The sequence below is a fragment of the Necator americanus genome, chromosome II (genome assembly GCF_031761385.1).
Source record: "Necator americanus strain Aroian chromosome II, whole genome shotgun sequence".
Lineage (NCBI taxonomy): Eukaryota > Metazoa > Nematoda > Chromadorea > Rhabditida > Ancylostomatidae > Necator > Necator americanus.
In genome coordinates this window covers 22,656,103-22,666,115 of record NC_087372.1, presented here as the reverse complement: position 1 = coordinate 22,666,115, position 10,013 = coordinate 22,656,103, and positions in this window count along the sequence as shown.

Below are 10,013 nucleotides of genomic sequence, written 5' to 3'. Positions count from 1 at the left end.
TTTAATTCGTTGAAAAATTACGAAAAATTAAATTAAACATTGGCTTCCGGTATCTCTTATGCATACGTTCATTTCTCGCCGTGCACTCCCACATTTTACACCATTAACCGCACGTACCGTGACAGAAATAATAAATGCTTATCTCGTTGCCTATGGTCGAATTCACAAGGCGGCCCTACTCAGTAGTAGAAGTTAGCAAACGGTAGGTAAAGAAATAGCAATCGCATAATGATTATTTGGCTGCTATTTTACACACTGGGAAAGCAATAAGTTGGGAAAAAGCATAACTCGAACAGTTTTTTTTGCTGTATGCATAGGGTATCAGTTTAAAAGCACCTTGATCAATGAATCACGGCGCCCACTCCATGACACTGTGAACATTTTATAGCAAGCACTGATTTCTTATTATGGGAGCGTTTGGAATCCACAACGAGGATAATCCGGAAAATGGATGCTTGCTGCATACTCTCTAAACTATCGAAAAGATACATGCACTCAAAAATTTAAGCGAGGTCTACCGTTTCTATTATATGAGATCAATTGGAACACAAGAAATCACCGACGGTAGAAAAGAAAGAGAACGATCCACTAAATCGCTAAATTCTCATTTTCGTACGTTCTCCGAGACACTTTTTGCGGCTTTAAAGTTCTCACACAAAAAAGAACCTTATGATTTATGTAAACTAGAAATGGCGTAGGCAGAAAAGGCATAGAATATGAAGCCGAAGAATGGCATTTGTTTGATTTATTTTTATTTTGATTTGATTTTAACTTACGTCGAGATTTATTTTGAAGAAGTCTGAACCTCTGAATAGAAAAGAATAGCAACAACATTGAATGTTAAAGGAAATAAAATACACAGTTATGTCTGCTTAGGAGCGAAGAAATGAGGAGATAGCTGAAGTTTGTGGGACATTAGAGCTGATGGTTATGTAATTCATGGTGGAAGAAAAGCTCTAAAGAATTGCCACAATGGATTGGATACGAAAGTGTCGGAGAAGAGGAAAACAGTTGTATGTTTGGTTCTTTGAAATGTTAGGAGACGGGAAGACACAGAAACAATAAACAAACTCCCAGGAATGGGATTAGGATATATCTCCAATAGACCTCAAAACAATGGCTGATTTGAGCATAGCATGTATCCGTTGCTGCAAACATTGAAGAAGGAGCGGATGCATAAAGTGTGATGAGACGGAAGTAGGTTTAAGCACGGAAGGAAACAGATGAAGCTGACGGTCAAACGCGACAGAGGAATCGAAGGACGCCTGGAAGCTGACTGCTACTGCACAATGCCTGAGGGCGGCTGTCGACTGCCGAGGTGGTCATAAAGACGGCAGGATTGAGCTTGGCAGGCAGTGACGACACGAGGCCTGGACAACTGAACAAGGAGAACGCCGTCGATAAATAAACTATCAACTTCTGGGGCACAATGACGTGCACTATGGAACAGAGAACGCAACGGCAAGCGGCACCTTCCCGCCTCAATGCTCGCAATAATTTACGACATACACGCTGTAATCCAGCATCTAGCCGTTGATAGTTGCAACATAAGTATTGTGCTCTCTTTTTATCCTATTTGCTCTCGTTTCAACATGCGATTACACCAAACAACACTGAAATTATGACGCAAAATATGACAGCGGAATGGTAACTTTAAACGAACCACAATAATAAATAGCTTTCAAAAAACACTTTATCGCAGTAGGATAGTGTTATATAATTTAAAATTAATAATATGTGGTATCGATTGCATTCACTGAAGCAGACAACACATTCCGCTTCATTGAGCGCAAATCCTCCTTTGTAAATCAGCAATAGCATGGAAACATCATGATCGCAACGGCTTGTAGTGTTCTGCACAGCGTTCCGTGAGCTGTGATCTAAAAACAATTGCCATATCCTACAATCGGTAATCCAGTAAGAGCACCACATTTCTGGAGAAAGAAGTGAAAGCAAGGGATACGGACAATTCGGTCAAAACTTCTGTGTTGACTACTTGCAGCGATAAAAAAAAACAGCTTAAGAAGCCCTAGAAGAAATTTCCTTTATTAAAAGGAAGAGAAGCAGAGCGGTTTAATGCAGCTAAAAGGTAATTGCAGGTTATGCACTGAATCGTTCTGTTTCTCTTCCTTCATCTGCCCAAGTCTGAGGCGAAGGCTGGAATCCCTGACCTATAAAAGAAGCCACATTAGACAGGAGAATAGCAAGACAAGAAAGAATGTAGGTCCAGTAATCGGTAATCCAGTACTACGAATATATAAGCAACAATGCGATGGATCCATTCGAGTTGTTTTGAGATCACCTGGAATCCTGTGATATCGGCTCTTGCTTAACAAGAAGTCAGTTTGAATCTACAGAAACAAGAGAATTTGGAGGAAGCCAGAAGCGTGGATACATCCGTACTACGTGGTAGAGTGTGCACTAAGGTCCTCCAATGAGTTGAAGTTGATCATCACTGTTATCGGAAAGGAAAGCAAGCTCGTTCATTTATTGGTATCTTTCAAGTAGGCACCATATCTCCCACTGGGTCTGGGTTGTTGGAAGTACTTCTTCGCTTCATTATTTGTCTTAATCTCGCACTCAAAACACCATTTCCTCTCGAAAATATTCACAGCAGCATTTTCAGACTTTCTTCTTCGCAGAGTGATAAAATTGGTTGAAGCGCAAACTTAGCTCTCCTTCTCATGTCCCTGCAACTCTGCTTTGTCAAGATAATCTTAGCTCTTCCGTCCTTCATTCAACACTACTACGTAGCACAGTTTCACAGTGTTAGGTCTTTTAATTCCTCGCTCTTACGTCTTGTTCATGGAGAGAAGCTGCCTTTTTTGAAAAATACTCTCATTTCTCGCCGCTTTGTTCAGTGTACTAAAAACAGGATCTTGGCTTGTTACCTCCACACCCTATCTTTTTTTCTATCCATGCCTTCTTATCAGGTAATCCATTGCAACAAATTGAGTACAAAAAAAATTATGCACTATTTTCACTGAATGGAGGACTGTTCCATGAACTAGTGCTGGAAGAGTATGTTCATGATTCCTATGAGTTAATAGTCAGCGATATTCTGCCAATGGGAGGTGAAATGATTCTAGTTAAGGTCTACCGCCCGCATTTTTGTCTCGGATCTAAGGACACAAAAAAACAATCAGTGATTTGGTTCTTGTCCGATTCTGATAAGAGAGTTCAATTATCTGGATGACGCATGGAAATATTGTCCAACATCAGCTGAAGACACTCTTTTTTTTTCTCGTACACCACGTTTACATACGTAATTTAGTTGTTGTTCTCATTCGCTGCAGGCACTTTTTTCTCGCGCTCGATTTACTTTTCATTAACGACTCCTCGCTCATTAATTCTATCTCATCACCAAAAATGAGTCGTCGTTAGACACCAGTGATCATTATTTCATCCATTCCATTCTCAAGTATAGAGTTGAATCACTCCTGAACAAACAGCTTGTGTATCATTTTTGGATTTCTGAGAGATATAAACTGAAACTGGTTTGAGTATAAAAACAGGTTCAACCAGTACGCAGGAGCTCGTAGCCGGGATTGATTGGACCGAACTGACTGACCTGAAACGTAGTTAGCAGCGTTAAAATTACCGAGATACTTGGGGGAGTGTTTGATTAAATTCTGCATGAAAATCCCACGGTTGGATTGCACAAAGCTGCATCCTGCATCAATCCTTGTGCTCTTAGTATCACTGCATGGATCCCAGAGTATTTTATTGACCGTAGATTCAGAATTATTGTTGGCTATTCCGCGTCTTCTACTACTGGTGGTTCTACTTCTGGTCATTCTCAGGAGTTTTCCTCAATGTTCTGTCTCCCGTGTTGTTTGATATCGGCATTGCCTATACGGGGTCGTAAATACATTAGGGGAAGAGGGCGATTCCGTCCATCTCTCCCTGTATCAGTGTAAACGGACGACCCCGCAACGCTGTTTCTTACGACGTCCTATATTGCAGCGCGCCACCTTTGCGCATTCCCGCTTGCGATGCGGCTGCGCTCGAAGCGGTGCGGTGGAAAAGCGGTTGGAATCGAGGTGGGACCATCAACAGCACTCCTTTGAGCGCAGTTGATCACACAATTGCACCGTGCTTCAATTCATTCTGTGCTTAGCTAGTATTTCAGTTCACTAGTATGAGTGTGATCGCGCTCGCTTCCTACTAGTTCTCCAGAAAAGGGCACAAGAACGACCTTCGTTGCTCCCACGTCTGCAACGACGAAATTTATTACAAGAAACAGAGCTACGGCAGTTACGGCGCATCTGCGGTTGTGCAACCAAGGTTTGTTCTTTGTTCTAGGGTACTAGGCAGAATTGGTCATTTTTCATATTCACTGTCGTTAATTACGCCTTGCCCCTAACTTATTCATGGGGAGATCTATGCGCCGTCATTTTTTGTTGTACGCTGCATTTGATTCGTGAGAGTTCCCCTTCCGGCAAGTTTCGATTTTGTCAATCCTTTAGTTTTCTCCATCAGTTTCTCTTCGTGCGTTCTTCTTCTTCTTCGGACCGGAAACCAAGCGGAACGTCGCCTGTGAAAGGTTTCATTCATGTTTGTTGAGTGCTCGAAATTCTACTTATTTATTTTAACCAGTTTAGTTGGAAAGTCGAACATTTCCGCAGTGAACGTTCTGTTTCGTATTTAATATAATATTTTCTTATATTTTGTAGTCATTAACAGGTTCAAATCAACATAAGAATAAGGATAAGAAACGCGAAACAGGTGCAAAAAGGAGCTTTCCTCTAGTGCACTGCCGAAAACTGACCTGATTGATAAAGAGCCTAGAGCGTGGAGTTTTCGGCAATAACTTACCGTTTCGGAGTGTCCAGAGGAGGTAGGTGTCGGTAGGCAGTTCAGTCAGAAAGTGAAGTTTCAGAATATGAGACAGAAACGATGGACACTATGTGACATCAGAACATTCCGAAAACATTGAAGAGTTCTATAGTGCACAGCTGATTTCATTGCATCATTGCATCAGTTTTTTATGTTCATACAACATAGTGGTCAATACAAAAGGAGTAGGAGATGCAGCTTTTCCTACGAAGCAAATGCTATTCCCACATAAATGTGCATTGAAACGTAAAATTGGTTGGGGTTAAGATCAACAGTTCACCAACAGCAGAAGCTATTTAGCTTGTTTTTGTGAATTTGAAGAACAAATTCACGTTCATCGTAGCAACCAGAATTGAATCATGGGTGCTATTCTGGTAAACAACTAGATATTATAGTTATAAATCTCCTCTACCAAGCTCTAAAAACACCTTATGCAATCTTCAGAAGAGACATTTTTAGACACTTTGTCGTTGAAAAACTGTCCACTCTTGAGCATACATTTTGAGCGTGAAAAGCGAATAATTTAGTGACCAGTAATAATAATTTAGTGAGCGAACACTACAAAAAGTCATAAGTCTGGCAAAAGCCGGACTTATGACTTTTTGTAGTGTTCGCTTCGCTCTCCTTCACCGATCAATAACGAATAACAGTAGTTACTTTTTTTGTAAAATTATAGTTGTCTTTTTCTTCTATTGACGCTTTTTTCAATGTTTTTCCTTAAAAAGTTAGGTGTAGATGAGATTTCATGATTTTCTTACCAAACCCGTCAGTACTATATTTGGAGAACAACTAAACTTGATTTTACATCTGTTTCTCTCAAACCTCCACAATTTGGAAATATTTTTCGAAGTATGAGTTTCCTCCGCTCTCGACTATTAGCACAGAATGATGTGCTAACATGAAGTGACGTAAATATCATCATCGTAGCGACGAAGATAAAACTCTACGTCAGACTTGGCTTGCATTGTATCTAAGCAGGCGTTTGTATGTGTGTTTAATCTTCTTGAAGAAAGGATGTTACCAGCATCAGGGAAATATGCATTGAAATGGATAAGCGAGTGAGTCATAGAAACCCATCCAATCATTGCGGCTTCCGCGCACCAATCCGACGCCATTGTGCCCGTCTCCCTCTCTTTTTGGAATTTCGTGACTGAGACACACACAGGCGCACACACGTGACAGAATAGGTCCGTTATTATGTAACATGATAGTTTGCAAATTCCGAAGTGTACATTCATTTATTTACCTTCACTAACAAACGACAGAAACTAACTGATGACCGCCTATCAGGTGCATGGCGATGGTTCGGCACCCCACCGGCACAGAATTTTGCATCGTTATGAAATATTTGCGTGACACACAGCAAAAACCCACACAGATTAAGCGCAATATTATATAGCGTAATAGTTTCAGAGATGTAGTTTGTTATCGTGCTTATGCAGAAACAGTGGTTATAATGCGAAACGTCTATCACGTTCGTAGGCAGCCTCACTTGTTTTTTTTTTTTTTTTTTTTTTTTTTTTTTTTTTTTTTTTTTTTTTTTTTTTTTTTTTTTTTTTTTTTTTTATTTAAAAATTTTTTTTTTTTTTTTTTTTTTTTTTATTTATAAATAATATTAAAAATTTTTTTTTTTTTTTTTATTTTTTTTTATAAAAAATTTTTTAAATTTTAATTTTTTTTTTTTTTTTATTTTATTTTTTTTTTAAAAAAAACAATTTGAAGTTTCTGTCGTTTTTACTTATTTTAAAAAAAAAAATTTATTATAGTTTTTTTGTGTTGTTTTTTTTTATTTTTTTTGGTTTTTTTTTTTTTTGTTGTTGGGTTGTTTTAATATTTTTTTTTTTAAAAAAAAAAAATAAAAAAAAAAAAAAAAAAAATAGGACTACCTTAATGTTTTTTTTAAAGGGGGGGGGGGGGGGGGGGGGGGGGGGGGGGGTTTTGTATTTAAGCCCAACCTTTTGCGCTTTATAAAACCCCGTTATAATTTTTTTCCCAAAAACCTCCCCCCAGGGTTTATCCGTCTTAAACCCTCGGAATTTTTTTGGTTGGGGAAAATTAAATTTTAAAAATATAATTTTAAAATGAATGTGTTTTTGTTTTTAAAAATATTTTTAAAATTTACTTTTGACAAATGTGTGGCCTGAAAACGGGCAGAGTTTCCTTAAGCCCCGTTAATTACTTTCACACTTCCACAATCCTGCCATTGGGATATCCCGCGGATACATCTCCATGGAAGGAAGGGGTGTTCATAGGATTTCCGCTTATTTCTCGAAATTGAACAAAATTTTTATTACATCCGTAATCAGGAGGCTATTTAGAGCATTTTGGTACCCCACATCATATGTTGGTTCGAAATTCCCATTCTCTTCAGAAATTGACGGAAGTGCTCCATCGAAGCTTAATGAAAAGCCATACTTTGCAAGTGAAAAATTTCCTGGGAAATTTTTCAGTGAACAACTTGTACTAGACAATAGTTTATACTGAAAGTTTCTAGGTTTGAAAACGTCTAGTTTTTCCAGTGTCCAACTTACAACATTACTCTATTTCGTTATTTGGTCCAATTTTTGAACAGCTGTCAACGGTTTAGAGTGAACGCTTAAGTCTCGCGATTAGGTACCTGCTTAGAACTCTTCTTCCTTTGCAAGAAGTGAATTAGGTGCTAACATTGGATGACAGCTAGTCATGGTTTTAAAGTGACCAAATTGGAGAAAATTTCGTCTGTCTTCACAAAACAGAAATTTTTGCAGCCTCTATGAATTTTTCCAGTAACTCAAATAGCCAGTTCTTCTCACAAAAAGACGCTCTTTTGAATGATGTTGGATTCACTTTTATTTACAAACTTCAAAATTTGAACACTGACTCCGCCCTCTTATAGAGCAGGCAATATTCTATAGCTGGAATGGTTGTTGCGGCCCAGGCATGGTCAGGCATCTCACACCTTCGATAGGTGACTCCTCTGGCGATTCGGCGTCACAGAGAGACAATAATGTTTGAACATAAATGAACGGTGACGAGAATTCTACACAGTTCTTATTTGTAAAAACAGCAGTGATAATTTGAAACAGCTAGGAAGGAAAATGACTGACGAAACTAAACCAAGAAACAAAAGAAAAGAGAAGGAAGAAAAGGAAAAAGTGAATATTATTCGAATTAAATTGCAAGACACGGAAAATTAAAAAATTTGAGAAATTCCGATTTTTTCCTGCATCGAACGTCTTAATTTGTTTCATTTTTGTTTTTTTTTTCAGGATTTTTTTTTTTTTTTTTTTTTTTTTTTTTAAAATTTTGAAATGGGAGAACTGTAAGCTTATTCCGATGACTAAGAACTCTTTAGAATTGTTGTTCTTTTTCATTTACTTTGTTTTCCAAGAATTCCGACGGTTTGCGACGGATTTTGGGACACAAGTTAGTAACGGTGTTGTAGTTGCTAACTACTTTCATGATGTAACGTTTTGATAGCAAGAATAAATCGGACAAATCAAACCTGCAGCGGTTTTGGACAAACTTTGAAGCCTACAAATAAGTAGGCCCAAAAAGCAAGGAACTTCTGCAGCTGTTTGTTATCAAAATATAACTTCACTACAACATGTTATAAAATAAATGAACAAACACAACAATTCTACACAGTTCTTAGTCATCGGAACCATACAGCTTCTTTAATTTCACAAGCTTTCGGAAAGAAATACAAACAAACGAAATAAACCTCCTGAAAAAAAAAACCAAAAATAAAACAAATTAAGACGTTTGATGGAGGAAAAAAATCGGAACTTCTCAAATTTTTTAATTTTCCGTGTCTTGCAATTTAATTCGAATAATATTCACTTTTTCCTTTTCTTCCCTCTTCTTTTCTTTTGTTTCTTGGTTTAGTTTCGTCAGTCATTTTCCTTCCTAGCTGTTTCAAATTATCACTGCTGTTTTTACAAATAAGAACTGTGTAGAATTCTCGTCACCGTTCATTTATGTTCAAACATTATTGTCTCTCTGTGACGCCGAATCGCCAGAGGAGTCACCTATCGAAGGTGTGAGATGCCTGACCATGCCTGGGCCGCAACAACCATTCCAGCTATAGAATATTGCCTGCTCTATAAGAGGGCGGAGTCAGTGTTCAAATTTTGAAGTTTGTAAATAAAAGTGAATCCAACATCATTCAAAAGAGCGTCTTTTTGTGAGAAGAACTGGCTATTTGAGTTACTGGAAAAATTCATAGAGGCTGCAAAAATTTCTGTTTTGTGAAGACAGACGAAATTTTCTCCAATTTGGTCACTTTAAAACCATGACTAGCTGTCATCCAATGTTAGCACCTAATTCACTTCTTGCAAAGGAAGAAGAGTTCTAAGCAGGTACCTAATCGCGAGACTTAAGCGTTCACTCTAAACCGTTGACAGCTGTTCAAAAATTGGACCAAATAACGAAATAGAGTAATGTTGTAAGTTGGACACTGGAAAAACTAGACGTTTTCAAACCTAGAAACTTTCAGTATAAACTATTGTCTAGTACAAGTTGTTCACTGAAAAATTTCCCAGGAAATTTTTCACTTGCAAAGTATGGCTTTTCATTAAGCTTCGATGGAGCACTTCCGTCAATTTCTGAAGAGAATGGGAATTTCGAACCAACATATGATGTGGGGTACCAAAATGCTCTAAATAGCCTCCTGATTACGGATGTAATAAAAATTTTGTTCAATTTCGAGAAATAAGCGGAAATCCTATGAACACCCCTTCCTTCCATGGAGATGTATCCGCGGGATATCCCAATGGCAGGATTGCGGAAGTGTGAAAGTAATTAACGGGGCTTAAGGAAACTCTGCCCGTTTTCAGGCCACACATTTGTCAAAAGTAAATTTTCGAAGTATATTTGAAATCAGCAACTCATTTACTTTCGAATGGTATTTTCAAAATTTAATTTTGCCCACTTCCAAGAATTCCGACGGTTTACGACGGATTAATCCGTCGGCGACGGTTTTTTTTTTTTTTTTTTTTTTGTTTTTTTTTTTTTTTTTTTTTTTTTTTTTTTTTTACACCACCTTTCCTCCCTTTTTTTTTTTTTTTTTTTGTTTTTTTTTTTTTTATTTTGGAAAGAAAAAAAAAAAAAAAAAAAAGAAAAGAGGCAAAAAAGACCCCCCAAAAAAAAAAAAAAAAAAAAAAAAAAAATAATAAAAATTTTGAGGGTTTTAA